General features: G+C 38.3%; 1 long non-coding RNA gene across 1 annotated transcript in view; it reads left to right on the top strand.

Moving 5' to 3' along the window:
• The window catches only part of LOC138916139 (uncharacterized), a 30,414-nt gene extending 27,925 nt beyond the window's left edge, over positions 1 to 2,489 (top strand). The window contains exon 3 of the long non-coding RNA XR_011422917.1: positions 2,385 to 2,489. This is a non-coding gene — a long non-coding RNA (uncharacterized lncRNA). The remainder of the gene's footprint in view (positions 1 to 2,384) is intronic.
• Positions 2,490 to 14,922: the final 12,433 nt, after the last annotated feature.

The following is a 14,922-nucleotide window of genomic DNA, read 5'->3' as shown; positions in this document are numbered from 1 at the left end:
TAAAGTTTGGTGCACTCCTCTTCTGCAGCCCAAGTTTGGTTCCTTGGTGCCAAACCATACCACTTGCCTGGCAGTAGCCATGCTGTGGTGTCAGCTCACATAGAAGAACCAAAAGAACTTACAACTATAAACAACTATGTACTGGGGCTTCAGGGGAGAAAAAGGCAGAAAAAAGGAGAAATATTGGCAGTGATGTTAGCTTAGGGCAAGTCATCCCCTGCAAAAAAAAAAAAAAAAAGAAAAAAAAGCATAAGGGTATATCACATAAAACAGGTTCCTGAAAGCAGCAAAATAAGATTAAATCAACTTTGGCCTAATATAAATTAATCTATTTTGTATTATAAGTGCTAAAACATGATCCTAAATCTAAGGTTTTCATTACTTAATTTACAATAATGCAATGTAGCGTACAGCTAAAATTATGTCATTTATAAAGTTAGAAGTGTAATAAAAGATGTGGCATTCCTAAGCAAATGTATGTTTGCTTATGATCTCTTGTATTTGTATTTTTAGAAATAGTTAATTAAGAATTATGAAATCATTCCATTAATTAAAGATGAACCCTGAAATTATTCCATTAATTTTTTTGGACACTGTTATCACATTTTCCCCACATATTTAGCTAGAAAATAAAGTTACATAATGCTTCAAATTAATCAGTTGCTCCAGCCACTAAAATATAGTTTTGTTTTTTGGTAATAGAAGGCAGAAAATATTAAACATTTCAAAAATTGAAATAGGATGAAGATGGTGTGGTAGGCAGAATTCTAAGATGTCCCCTAAGATGTGCATGCCCTCTATCATCCCCTTCCCTTGAGTGTGAGTGGGGCCTGTGAATATGATGGGATAGCCACTCCCTTGATTAGGTTATGTTCCATAAACCTGTTTTAGCTGACTGGAGAGATTCTCCTGCTGGCTTTGAAGAAGCAAGCTCCCATGTTGTGAGGGTGCTTGTGAGAAGGTCACCTGACAAGGAACTGCAGGGGTCTCTAGAAGCAGAGAGTGGCCCCCAGCTGACAGTCAGCAAGAAAGCTGAGACCTCAGACCCACAACTGCCAAGCTGAATTTTGCCAACAACCAGCGAGCTTGGAAGAAGACCACTGAGCCTCAGATGCAATCAAACCCCTAGGCTACACCTTGATTGCAGCCCATCAGATCCTGAGTAGATGATTCAGTTAAACTCTGCCAGGACTCCTGACCCATGAGAACTGTGAAGTAATAAATGTATGCTGTTTTCAGCTGCTAAGTTTGTGGTTCATGGTAACTTTTCATGCAACATAGAAAAGTAATACAGATGGCCTGTAGTAAAGGAATAAATATTTTTAACCTTTTTTTTGAGGAAGATTAGCCCTGAGCTAACATCTGCTGCCAATCCTCCTCTTTTTGCTGAGGAAGACTGGCCCTGAGCTAACATCCATGCCCATCTTCCTCTACTTTACATATGGGATGCTTGCCACAGCATGGCTTGCCAAGTGGTGCCATGTCTGCACCCAGGATCTGAACTGGTGAACCCTGGACTGCTGAAGCGGAACGTGTGAACTTAACTGCTGTGCCACCAGGCCGGCCCCAAGGAATAAATATTTTTGATATGATTTAATAAAACATGTTTTAAGGCCAACCTTGGTTGCCTAGTGGTTAAGTTCAGGGCACTCTGCTTCAGCAGCCCAGGTTCAGTCCCCAGGAGACTTACACTGTTCTGTTAGCAGCTATGCTGTGCTGGTGGCCCACTTACTAAAAAAATAGAGGAAGATTGGCATGGATGTTAGCTCAGGGCGAATCTTCCTCAGGAAAAAAGCCCACAACATGTTGTAACTATGATATTTAATAGTCCACACAGAATCTAAAGGAAATGACATAAAATATTTATCTACAGGTTTTATCCAGTGTCAAAAACATTTGAAAAATTTGGTACTCCAAGAAAGCTTTCCTAGTTACTGTGAAAATTTGACATATGTGGAGCCATTTAAAAACAGAACTGGAGCAGCCTTTCCAGAGGAACTGCCTTGATCATCTTGTTCCTTGAACCATGAACTGGCCCAAACCTTTGGACTGGGCCAAAATAACAATTGTCTTACAAGCAATTGTTGGATAATTCAGCAAGAGAATGAACAACCCTATCACAAGACTGATGATTGTGGACTTTCTGAAGGTGGAGTCAATGACCAATGATGTATAGCCAAGAGTAACTTAGCTTGTCAGCACCAATGAACTCTTCTTAAAAACATCTTACCTTACCCTCCTCCTTTTTCCTATAAAAACTCTAAGCCCCTCTCCTGTATTTGGGACACTATTTGGATTTCTGCCTGAATGTGTGCTCACCAAATTGCAATTTTTTGATCTCAAATAAATGCTTTGTCTCTTTAACTGGTTTCTGATTTTTGTAGGTTGACATACATGGTGTCAGAAGTGGGATCTGAAGTGATCTAACCTTCTTGGACTGCCATCCTCTGGAACCAGGTATGACACCTACATGAGCCCCTTTGCTCACTGCTTCCACAGACTGCTGTGTCCTCCAACTGTGAGTCTTCTTTTGCTCCAACTTTCCTCTTTTTGGTTGAGATCCATTGCCTTTCTTTGGGATCAGGCAGGAGTTTCCCTGAAAGATGAAAAACCTGCTCATGGCAATTGCCACAGGAGGGGCTTCCCTGGTTGGTGAGCACTCTGACCAAATTGGAGGGGCTTTTCTCAGTAAGGGTATCCTAATTATCATTCTTGTGTTTCACGTTCTTCTTTAACATTGGACTTTCAGTTTCTAAAATTCTCTCATAAGTCCCTCCTTTGAGAACTCCAGTTGATTTTATGTTTAAGAACTATAGTCCTTCCTCTTGTAAATTTTTGTCCCAGGGGATTGACAATACTGAAGACAATTTACAATTACAGTGGTCACTTTGGGACTCTTTTGAACTCCCCAAAATTGTCTTTTTGGGCACTAGACTTGAGAACTGCAGATGACACTAATCGAATGCGATCTTTAATTTCTAAAAAGTCAAGTGTGCCAACTTCCAGCACACCTGCTTAATAACTGTGGTCCCAGAAGCTGTAGACATTTACAAAACAGAAAAATCTTATAAGCTTGTTTCACATCCTGAGAACTTAGCTTAGTAACTGTCAGGTTGGGGACCCAAAATATGGTCAGACAGAAATGTGGGTTGCACCCAATTTGTGGCCAGATATGGCTGGGCAGAAATCGGGGTTGAACTCCATTTGCAGCTAGGGTCCTACCAAACTGCTGCCAGCTCTCAAGGGAATCACAATGGCCATTAGAAGGAGCATTCTAATTAGATCAAATCATTTAAAAAGTTCACTTAAAAGCAAAGTCCTCAAAATTCCAAAATACCTTCATTGAAAGTTGTGTTGCAAAAAAGCTAACCAAAAATTAAACATATAAGAGCTGTGGGGGATTGGAATTGGCCACCCGAAGATAATGCCTCTTTGGCATGAGGATTATTTTGAATGGGTTACTTTTAAAAACTGCAGACATGAGAGAAACTCTTAAAAGTAGAAGTTACCCTTTGTAAGATATCTTTACATTTGTAAAGGAAATCTCCATCTGTAAAGGTGTCTCCCTCTCTATACCAGGAAGAAGGGGGGATGACCTTATCTCTGGAAACTCCTATCAATGCAGAAGGCAAGGACTTAAACCTGCATATTAACCTTGATCTTGTTTATCATACCTTTCTGGTAATCTCCCATAACTGACTCTCCCCATCCCCAACATCCTCCTTTGGCTTTAAGTGAGGATGGTATTTAAGGTGAGAGCTTCTGCCATTTTGGTGAGTTGCTCAGTTTTTCTGGGTCTCTCCCATGTATACATGTTATAAAGCTTTGTTAGATTTTCTCCTGTTATTCTGTCTCATGTGAATTTAATTTGTAATCTGGCCAGAAGGACCTAGAATGTGTAAAGGAAATGTTTTCCTCCCCTACAGAGGTATCTAAAAGAAAAGGTTACATGACAGGAAACAAAAGCCCAATCTTGATAGGAAGTTTTTAGGCCTTCCCCCGACTAAACTAAAATAAAACTATGTACCCAGAGATAAAGAAACAAATTGGAGAAAATGTAGGTGGATGGGTATGTCAGTCCTTTGATAAGTAAATAACCTTGCCAATTTATCTCAAAAGGCTTGTAAGTATTCTGGTCTTAAGAAATCAAAATCCTTCTTGGAGGCATTTGCATTCCTTCCCTGTGCCTTTGAGATGTAAAAGCTCTATTGTTGCTTCCCGCAGCTCTTATCTAGAATTTTCCTGGATTCCTAAGACTAAAGAAAAAAAGGTTGTTCTAAAAATACAAGCTTCTAGAAAGGCTCTCTTGCCCAAATGTTACTTGTCTATAGCAAATGTAAATCTTTTTTTTCAATCTTTGTCTTTTATTTGGCTGCAGTGTTCAAACTTCAGAAGGCATTAAAGCAATAGTAATTCTGAACATACTTTTATGATACAAAGTTTAAGTACCACATTATTTGGACACAATTTTTCTTCCCCTTTTTATGTTTAGCTACAAGAGCCCATAGAGAGTATAAATACCCAAAGGTGGCAAACCAGGTATGTTTGTGTAGGTTACTTTTTCAACACAGTTAAAACATTTTTAAACAAGTATTTAGCACTGATGAATTATACTACTGAGGATATATGTACTTAACAACAAACTAACAGTGAAATTGATAATGACCATTGATAATGGTCAGTTCTACCAGTCTAAATCAATGTTTGGAATTCTTCATGGACTGTACAGAAACAGGTGGAAGTTTTGCTAGGTAGGGATAGGAGACCCAAAATAGCAGCAGTAACTGTTCAGAGACCATGAAGCCAAAGTTTAAAGGTGTTAAAATCAAATCTTTTAAATTGTTCTTGTGAACTAACATACAATAGAAAATTAAGCAGTATATGATTTTTACAATTCCCCCATCTCTGGCAGACAGCTGGGCATAGCACAGCAGAGCATAAGCCAGTGTGAGGGTGATTGATAAATAAATGATAAGCAATAGGATATATTGGAGTATATAAGGAAGCCATTTGGTGTAAAACTAATTTAGCCTGAACTTGTGTTTCCAAAATGGCCTGACAGTGGCTGTTGAGCATGCATTGTATATCTGCTTTACATATTTACTATCCCAAAGACAAGAACAATGCCTTAAAGATAAGGATCCCACATAGGCATTTCCTTAAGGATAAGCATCTCTCCCTAGGCTAGGGATTGATCCCCAACCTGTTGTGACCACCGACCTTGAGACCACCAACCTGCTGCATTCACAGAAATGCTATGCCAGCAAGGCAATCTTGTGACTAGTGTAAAAGGGACATTTCAGTCACACATGATACGTGCTCTGTGATGGTATACAACCACTCTGTAGACCCCCACTTCTTTGGAGTGCTCCATTCCTTTGTGAAAGGACTCTCCTGGGCTATATGGTCCTCAGATCTGGCTCAAAGTGTAAAATTATATTTTCTCCCCTCTTGGAGCTTACAATCCAACAGAGAAAGAACTACTTGAAGCCATTGTAGCTAGAGGTGATTAGGAAAGGTCTCATGGAGACAGTGAAGATGAAGTGCTAGTAATTAACGAGTAGATTTTAATGACAGAAATGAGGACATTCTAAGAACTAAAGGTATAGATATGTGACAGTCCCAAAACTATGAGGAAGGCTAATTTCCTTGATGAGTTACATCAGTGATTCTAAATGTACAGACCATGAGTAGGCTTCAAGGGAACCCAAGAATCAGTGAAATCTTTTGGTAAATTTTGTGTGCAGTTTTCTAGGGGGAGGGTCAATGGCATTCATATTTTCAAAGGAGTCTATGTTGCAAAAGAGATTTTGAGTTTATGTTGTAAGTCCTTGGACAACCAACTTCAAAAAGTTTGGCCTAGGATGAAGACCTTCTAGATCAGGCTAGTAATGTAGAATTTGAGTCCCATTTGATGCTTTTGTACAGAGGATGTGTAAACAGATTAAATTCAAGACTTGGTGATGACTTAGATGTGAAAGATCAGAGGAAAACATCAAGAATGAAATCAAACTTCTGATTTGGGACTGTGAGCGTGGCCAGAGTTACAGGCTTGCTGGAAGATGAATTAAGTTTGGAGTATTCAGACAGAGAGAAATGGACAGTTGAAAACACAAGTCTACAGACACAGAGCCAAGAGTCAGTAATGCTAGATTTAGCTGAAGAAATTAAACTGATCCAACCACTATTTGGCAAAATGGAGGTACTCAAAATTTGGTGAAAAATGGAGAGGCTCAATAGTAGGAAATATCAATACTTAAGGAGAAAGAGTAACATAAGAGAAATGATCAAGATTGGGATTGGAATATCATGGTATCTATCCCAAAAAAGGAGTGATTAGGTCAATCATACCCCACAGAGATCAAGTGAAAGAAGTGGTAACAGATGCCAGCTTGTTAATGGTTGAGGGGGAGGTAAAAAAGTGTAGACACTGTAGGCCAGTGGCAAGGGTTGTATTGAGTTTAATCTGTAGCAAGTCCTTAACATTTTGGGGGACACAGATCCTTTCAACAAAAATGTCAATTTTCTTCTTTTCATAGAAGTGAACATATACATAAAATTTTACATGTAAGTTTAAGAGGTTCATGGACACATGGATTAAAGCTTAGTGATCTATAAAATCCTCAGGGCTGCATAATGTAACAGTGATTTCCAAATATGGTTTATAGATTGATGATACGTCAATCTCTCAGTAGCAACTGCTCCTTTAGAAGTGAACCTTGCTGGGTACACTGCCCAGACTTAGGTTTTTACAAGAAAGAAACTAGTTATGGTTGTCAACTGGAGATTCCAGTTGCTGAAAATGTTTGTAGGCTGGGGGTTATTAGCGTGGCTAAAATATGTATTATCAGAATTAAAATAATTTTATCATCCACAGAGGCACCCACCATAGCCATACAAGATGTATTAAATCTTTCATTTGGAATGGGAAAGGTGACTCTGCTTTTTTTGTCCATGGGAAATTTCGCTGGCACCCATCAGAGAAATTCTCCAAATAATTCCCTTTCAATGACTGCCACAGTGCCCCTTCATCTCATTTAGTGTCTTCCCTACCCTTAGGACCAATCACAACTTTTCTTAAAAAAAAAATCAAAATGAAACATCATTTCTATCTATAGCTAGAGAAAAATACACACCGTTTCTGAGATACTGACTACAAATACAAACCATGCCCTTAGAATTTTGTAAAGATCGAGGGCTGGCCCAGTGGTGCAGCAGTTAAGTGTGCACGTTTTTCTTCGCAGCAGTCTGGGGTTCGCCAGTTCAGATCCTGGGTGTGGACATGGCACCGCTTGGCAAAAGCCATGCTGTGGCAGGCATCCCACGTATAAAGTAGAGTAAGATGGGCCATGGATGTTAGCTCAGGCAAGTCTTCCTCAGCAAAAAGAGGAGAGTTGGTAGTAGTTAGCTCAGGGCTAATCTTCCTCAAAAAAAAAAAAAAAAAAAAGAATTTTGTAAAGATAATGTGAAAGAGGACTATATTGCTCTTGTCACCCTTTCTGGGATATAACCATTTTAACTTTCTAAAACTTATGGATCGAGATACAGAAGATCAAGTAGTAACTTTAGAGCTGTATAATAGGACGTTATTAGCATTTAAGAAATAGCAAATATAAATCTTAAAGATCTTCTCCCCGAATAGTAAAAAGCTTTAACCTTCTGAGAAGATAAGCTTAATTTTTTTCCAAACTGCCCAAACAAAATTTGGATCCAACTATTCTTTCATAATTAGTGAGTTTTGTATTATTGTACCTAGTTCATGGCAGTAATTTTAAAACAATAGCTGTGGGGTCTCTGTATATGTGTGTCTATGTATATGTATGTTATAAATGTGTGATATTTTTCTGCCTCTGGGTGGTATTATCAAAACTAATTTGTAGAAAGCTCTATATAATTGGCTTAAACAAACAAAGACTATATAAACACTATTCTCAAGAATAGAAACTAACTGAAATGAATTTCAGGCTCACATGACCTAGGAAAATATTCAGTATTAAAACTAATTTAAGTTTGTTGGGTTAATTAAAATAGGCATGTCTTTAGGGTTATCAGCATTACGTATGAAACTTTTGTTCTACCTAGGTTTACAAAAAGTCAAAAAAAGTTCATGTTATCTTTGTTACAAAATTTGTAAGCAAAAAAATATTAGTGGCTGACTGTGTGTAATGTCTCACAAAGTTTTTGCAGGTAATCTAAACATAATTATTGGGAACAAGTAAACTAAATAGATATAAGTAAGATAAAGTTTTTAGGTGAACTTTTTAACAATAATTATGTGTTACGGTATATATACTTAAAAATAACTTCAAAATCTTTTGGTAACTTGAAACCTTAGAGTTTTCCTAAATCAAGTTAAATGATGTAAATTTATTGAATATCTAGATCATTTCCAAATAAGATAAATATTGAATATTAATTACTAAACATAGGTTTGTTTACTTTTGGCTTCTAATTACAGAAAAACTAAAAGATGTTTGGGTCTATGAGTAAATGTATCTTGTGCCACATTAAGAAAATCTTATACTGTGAGAAAATTCATGTTTTCAATAAAAGAAGGTATAAGGAATAGAGATGTTTTTGTTAAGAGAGTAAATTTGTCCTAGAGCAAAACTGGTTATGGGAAAGAGGAAAGAAAAAATTATGAATGTAAAAAAGAAAGTTATAGAAGGTTTGTGGAAAAGGAACCCTGAGAAAAGAATTTTATGCATAGTCAAGCTGGCTAACATTAGAATGAATTTAATTAAGTAAATGAGATTTAATATCAAAGATAAGCTGGTGCAAATTAGAATTTGGTTTTCTCTTGTTAGAAGAACAAGGTTTTCTTGGGCTTTTAGTCTGCCTTTGATAAAGACTATGAAAAGTTTTTCTTCATCTTTGAGTAGTCTGCCTCAAATGCAGGGATCTTGTTTTATCAAAATACTTTCCTGTGTTGTTTTTATCAGGTCTTTAATTACAAAAGCTAAAGTTTTATCTTACAAGCATTTAACTTTCTGTATTTGCCTGAAGGTCTTTAATTATCACCATGGTCAAATGGATAACTGAGTACTGTTTCATAGTGACTTATGATCCTATTTGACTGAGTGTTTGAAAGTCTTTTTGATATTTTTCACAATCTTCCCAAAATCAAATTCTAAGTGAAGTTTTTTTTTAAAGAGAGATATTAAACTATTTAGGCTTGTTTGATATGCTAAACTATGTAGGAAAACATTTTCAATTAAAAGGTAATGCCAAACTTATAGATTTTATTTGTATAGGTATATGTGGTAAGCGTTCTAGAAATTGTATGAAATTCCTAGAAATGTGATATATCCTTATATAGTGTTATCACTTGTAATTCCAGTTATCATCTCAAAATGTTATCTTGTCTGTCATCAAAACTGAGGCTCTCACTAAAGGGACTAAATCTAAGTATCAGGAAAATGCTCTGGCTGACTTTCCTGCAAAGGCAGCAACAACAATATCTATATAGATTGTGGCACATGTGGATGAAATCTAGTGTACTTCTGCAAAGTAGTTGCCAGATTTTTGCCAGGCTGATGTCCTTGTAATATGGCAACAGCCTGCTTCTGAATCAGAGAAATTAAGATGGGTAGACAATGGCTATAAATTAAACAAATAGTCAGGGTTACAAAACCTAAGACAGCCACTTGGCTCTTCCCAGCTCGCTGGCAAACCCCATTTTTCATTTTTTGCATTCCTTTGCCCACCATACTGCATTAAGAAAAATTATTTCTGTCTCTAAGGACCTCAGACCTCCCCACTCTGGACTTTCATTCAACTGCCACTTAGTATGGACTGTCAATATGTTCTTGTTATTGTATATAACAGTGTTCTCTGGATGGGTTAAAGCCTTCCTCTGCTGCAAGGCTGGTGCCTTCACAGTGGCAAATAAACTGTTAGAAAATGTGTTTCACTTGGGGTATACCTTCTGGAGTCTCCAGTGACAGAGGCACCCTCCTCTACTGGGCAAATCATATGAGGCTTAATGAAAACCTTGGAAACTTCTTGGAATTATCATTGTCCTTATCCCCCCCAGTCATCAAGCAAGGTCAAGAGAACTAACAGAAAACTAGATTCAAGCAGAATAAGAATTAATAACATGGGACTGAATGAACTGATGAGGATTATAATTTTTTTTTTTTTATTAAGACTATCATAGTTTACAACCTTGTGAAATTTCAGTTGTACATTATTGTCAGTCATGTTGTAGGTGCACCACTTCACCCTTTGTGCCCACCCCCACACCCTCCTTTCCTCTGGTAACCACCAATCAGTTCTCTTTGTCTACATGTTTAACTTCCACCTATGAGTGGAGTCATGCAGAGTTCGTCTTTCTCTATCTGGCTTATTTCACTTAACGTAATACCCTCAAGGTCCATCCATGTTGTTGTGAATGGGACTATTTTATCCTTTTTTATGGCTGAGTAGTATTCCATTGTATATATATACCATATCTTCTTTATCCAGTCATCAGTTGATGGGCACTTAGGTTGCTTCCACATCTTGGCTATTGTAAATAATGCTGCAATGAACATAGGGGTGCATGGGACTTCTGGAATTGCTGATTTCAAGTTCTTTGGATAGATACCCAGTAGTGGGATGGCTGGGTCATATGGTATTTCTATTTTTAATTTTTTGAGAAATCTCCATACTATTTTCCATAATGGCTGCACCAGTTTGCATTCCCACCAACAGTGTATGAGGGTTCCCTTTTCTCCACATCCTCTCCAATGTTTGCTGTTTTTTGTCTTGGTGATTATACCCATTCTAACAGGTGTAAGGTGATATCTTAGTGTAGCTTTGATTTTGCATTTCCCTAATGATTAGTGATGTTAAACATCTTTTCATGTGCCTGTTTGCCATCTGTACATCTTCTTTGAAAAAAATGTCCATTCATATCCTCTGCCCATTTTTTGCTTGGGTTGTTTGTTTATTTGTTGTTGAGTTGTGTGAGTTCTTCAGATATTTTGGAGATTAACCCCTTGTCAGATATATGATTTGCAAATATTTTTTCCCAGTTGGTGAATTGTCTTTTCATTTTGTTCCTGGCTCTTTTGCTGTGCAGAAGCTCTTTAGTCTGATGAAGTCTCATTTGTTTATTTTTTCTTTTGTTTCCCTTGCCTGAGTAGACATGGTATTCAAATAGATACTGCCAAGACCGATGTCAAAGAGTGTGCTGCCTATATTTTCCTCTAGGAGTTTCATGGTTTCTCATCTTACCTTCAAGTCTTTAACCCATTTTGCAAAGGAGCTCTTCCCTGTCTAAGTTACTGTTGTCACACCTTATTTCATTTTGTGTTGTGAGTTTGTGATTAAAATGAAGTGATTATTGTTATTTTTGATGCTTTCCTTCCCTTTGTCTTTTGTGTCATTAAGTGTTCTCTAACCTGTTCTGATGGAGAGCTGCAATTTTCTGATTTTGTCTATTTATCTCCTTGCTCAAGGCTTTGTAAACTTTTCCTTTTTTTTCAATTATGAGGGCCTTCTTGCTCATTTTTTTCTAGGGGGGCATCTTATGGCTCTGAACTTCCACAGCTTTTGTTTATCTGGTAAAATTTTTATTTCTCCATTGTATCTGAAGGACAGTTTTGCTGGATAGAGTACTCTTGGCTGAAAGTTTTTGTCTTTCAGTATTTTGAATATATCATTCCATCTCTCCTAGCTTGTAAGCTTTCTGCTGAGAAACTCACAGAAAGCCTGAGAGGGGTTCCTTTGTAGGTTATTTTCTTTTGCCTTGCTGCACTTAATATTTTTTCTTTGTTATTTACTTTTGTCAGTTTTACTAATATATGTGTTGGAGAAGGTCTTTGTATATGGATGTAATTAGGACTTCTATTGGCTTCATTTACATGTAATTCCAACTCCTCCCTCAGGTTTAGGAAGTTCTTAGCTGTTACTTCTTTGAACAAGCTCTCTCCTCCTTTCTCCCTCTGAAATACCTATAATCCTTATGTTGCGTTTCCTAATTGAGTCAGACATTGTCAGAGAATTTCTTCATTTCTTTTTAGTCTTTGTTCTTTCTCTTCGTCCACCTGAAGTATTCCTATATTTTTGTCCTGTGAGTTACTAATTCTGTCCTCCATAATGTCAGCTCTTTTTTTAAGGGTTCTGGATTTTTAAAAAATTTAGTTTTCTCATTCATTGTGTTCTTCATCTCCAGCATTTCTGTTTGGTTTATTTTAGAATTTCAATCTCTTTTCTGAAGAATTCTCTCTGCTTATTAATTTTATTCCTGATTTCGTTGAACTGTCTTCCTGAGTTTTCTTGTATCTCATTGAGTTTCTTTATGATAGCTATTTTGAATTCTCTGTCATTTGGATTGTAAATTTCTGTGGCTTCAGGATTGGTTTCTGGACATTTGTCATTTTCCTTTTGATCTGGAGTGTTAGTGTATTTCTTCATGCTGTTTAATGAGGTAAACTTTTGCCAGTGCACGGTGGCAGTATCTGGTTGCAGATTCTACCTGCTACCATATTGAGGGGACAGGAACTGTGTTTTCTGAGTCCACTGCATCCACTGGCAGCTGTGCGCATCCATTGGAAGCTGTGCTGGCAAGACCCATCTGTATTTGCCTCTGGCCACCACTGCTTCACAAATGCAGGTGCAGGCACTGTGTTATGTATCTCTTGCACTGGCCAACTGGCCGAACTGTGCACCAGGTGGCATTGGAGGGAGAGGAAACTTTCTTTCCTGCCCATGGTCCCAATCTACATTCACTGGCGGCCCACCTTGGCTGTTTGGCTTGGTGGGGGCAGCCCCCCAGTGACTAAGCTGCCTTGGTGTGGAGTGTTCCCATGGGCTGAGAAGCAACTCTGAGAGCAGAAGCATTCCTACAGAGGGCTGCCTTTCTCCCATCTCCTCTCAATGTTACATGCCAGCCCCTGCTTGAGGTTCCATGCTCTAGGTTGCTGCCACTGGGGAGGAGGAAGAGATCTGCTTTCCTCCTTCCACTGCTTCCTGGGGCATCCACTACCCCCACCCTCAGACGTATGGCTGCATGGATCTCTCTGATGTCTATTGTGCTGTGTGGTTGTCCTCTGTTGGCTAATGAGTGTCCTTTTTGTTGTGTGTTAGAGGGGAGAAGCTATGGGAACAGCTCACGCCGCCATGATGCTGATGTCACTCTCCCTGAAATGTAAATCTTAATGTAGGATCTTAAATTTTACTTAATCCAATGGAAGGCAGTGGTAGTTTCTAGGGCCCTTATTATGCAAAAAATGTTCAGTGAATCTTTTAAGAAAATCATTTTAAAGATAGAAGAATGGAATCCAGATGGAACTGGGCAGGCATTGGTTTCCAACCTTCACTTCTCTCTGAGGAGCTCTTAAAAATCCTGATGCTGGGGCCACACCCCAGACTGACTAAATTGGAATCTCTGGGGGTAGGACCCAGGCACCAATATTTTTAAAGCAGCTCAGCTGATTCCAGTATGAGTGAAGCCCCACCAAAGGGTGCTTTTAGTCTATGATAAGAACTCAATGGTAGATATAACATTAGGGCATAATTGATATTTAGAGCATATATTCTACAAGCACTATATAGAAGGTATCATATTTCTTTATTAGTTTGCTTCTTCACCTTCCTGTTTTCTTTTAGTCTACAGTTTTAAGTAAACTAAATGGTACTTTGAGGCCTGAGAGATACTAATTTTTCTGGGCCTTAGGCTTAAAAAAAACTTCTACAACTTCAATTTTATGTATGGAACTGCTTCACTCAATCAACTGCAGCCAGAGTGATCTTCACTTTTTACTTGGGGCAAAACATACATACAGTGAAATGCACAAATACTAACTCACATTTTGATGAGATTTGGTAAATGATTACATCTGTGTAACCACCACTCTAATAAAGATTTGGAACATTTCCATCACCTCAGGAAGTTCCTTTATGCCCTTTACAGTCAATCCTTACCCCCTCCCCATAGATAACCACTCTTCTGACTTCTATCATCCTAGATCAGTTTGGCCTGTTCCTGAACTTCATTGAAAAAGACTCACACTTCATGCACTCTTTCACAGTGATCTTTTTATTTTATTTTATTTTATTTTTTGCTGGGAAAGAGTCCCCCTGAGCTAACACCTGCTGCCAATCTTTCTCTTTCTTTTTCTCCCTCACCAAAGCCCCAGTACATACTTGTATCTTCTAGTTGTAAGTCCTTCTAGTTCTACATGAGCCACCGCCACAGCATGGCTACTGACAGACGAGTGGTGTGGTTCTGCAACTGAGAACCAAACCCAGGCCGCAAAAGCAGAGCACACTGAAGTTTAACCACTAGGCCATCAGGGCTGGCTCCACAGTGATCTTTTTAAAAACACAAATTGGGTCATGTTAGCCCTCTGCTGAAAAACTTTAATGGCCCCCTATTACTCTTGGAATAAAATCCAGACTCCTCCTTGTGGCTGGCAAGTCCCTGCATCCCTCTTAATCCTCCAGCATTGTCTCCCAACTCTATCCCAAGCTCAGGAGGACGGTGTTCTAGTGACACAGGTCTCCTTTTCCTACCTCCTTCCTACTTAGGGCCTCTACTTAGCTGTATTCCCCTGCTAACTCCTACTCACCTTCAGGCATCATCTTAAATGTTACTTCCTCTCAGAGGCACTCCTTGCTGCCCCATTCTAAATTAGGTTCTTTTCATTTCTGCTACTATCAAAATTAGTAATTATATATTTATATTTGTTTATTCTACTTCAAAATTGTCTATCTCCTTCACTTTATCCATTAGGGTAGTGGCCATGTCTGTTTTGTTTACCACTGTATTCCTAGCCCCCAGTCTGAAACATAGTAGGTATCCAATAAATATTTGTTAAAATAAATGGATGAAATGGTTTAATTAAACTCTTGAACCTACTGTGTTGCAAAAAGAGGAGAAAGGGAAGAAAGGCAGAACAGATGTAGGCAGGTAAGGGTGGGATTCCAGTGGAG

The sequence above is a fragment of the Equus caballus genome, chromosome 1 (genome assembly GCF_041296265.1).
Source record: "Equus caballus isolate H_3958 breed thoroughbred chromosome 1, TB-T2T, whole genome shotgun sequence".
Lineage (NCBI taxonomy): Eukaryota > Metazoa > Chordata > Mammalia > Perissodactyla > Equidae > Equus > Equus caballus.
Note: the sequence above shows the minus strand (reverse complement) of the source record. Positions and strands in the feature narration are given on the sequence as shown.